The sequence below is a fragment of the Dama dama genome, chromosome 26 (assembly GCF_033118175.1).
Source record: "Dama dama isolate Ldn47 chromosome 26, ASM3311817v1, whole genome shotgun sequence".
Taxonomy (NCBI): domain Eukaryota; kingdom Metazoa; phylum Chordata; class Mammalia; order Artiodactyla; family Cervidae; genus Dama; species Dama dama.
This window is the reverse complement of record NC_083706.1, coordinates 29,236,552-29,237,309: the sequence shown is the minus strand read 5'-3', so window position 1 is coordinate 29,237,309 and position 758 is coordinate 29,236,552. Positions and strand designations below refer to the sequence as shown.

Sequence of the window (758 nt, the reverse complement as noted above, 5' to 3'; positions counted from 1 at the left end):
TTTGAAAATAATTGTCTTGCAAAAGATCAAGCCATTTTTAGGCATATATATCATGCTTGGTTGGAATTCAATATAAAGATTCCTTTTAAATGGAAGTGAATCATGTAACATTTATAGTTTTCTCACTGAACTATATAGTACTCCCCTTCACTGTTCAAGAGAAGATTCATTAAGCAAAAACAGTACTACAGGGCATGCCAGGAAAAAAAAAAAAAAAGAAAACAACAATTCTCTCTAGAAGCAAATATGCCCCTAGCAGTAATTTAGAACTAGATTGATCAAAATGGTGATTTACTAATGAATATTTCATTTTCCTCTATTAAAGTATAATTTTTGACCATGATTTATAAGAACCACATACGTGCTCGCTTCGGCAGCACATATACTAAAATTGGAACGATACAGAGAAGATTAGCATGGCCCCTGCGCAAGGATGACATGCAAATTCGTGAAGCATTCCATATTTTTTAAAGAAAAAAAAAAATAAGAACCACATGCAAAAAAAATCTTTTCTTAAGTTAGTTCTTAGCTCCTCATTATCTTATGCAACTTAAGTAAAACTAAATGGTCTAAATTGAAGATAAATTTGTATTCTGATAGCAGTGCTTATTGTAAAAGCTTTAGAATATACAGAAAAGCTTGTTGCAACTAGAGAAAGCCCATACATAGCAACGAAGACCCAGTGCAGCCAAAAATACATAAATAAAATAAATTAAAAAAAGAAACAATGTTGTGCTACATTGAAATTAGTTACAGAA

General features: G+C 31.0%; 1 non-coding gene across 1 annotated transcript; it reads left to right on the top strand.

Annotated features, from left to right (window-relative positions):
- The first annotated feature begins 361 nt into the window (after window positions 1-361).
- LOC133047360 (U6 spliceosomal RNA) lies at window positions 362-468 on the top strand. The gene has a single exon (XR_009690726.1). It is a non-coding gene; the product is annotated as a U6 spliceosomal RNA (small nuclear RNA).
- Window positions 469-758: the final 290 nt, after the last annotated feature.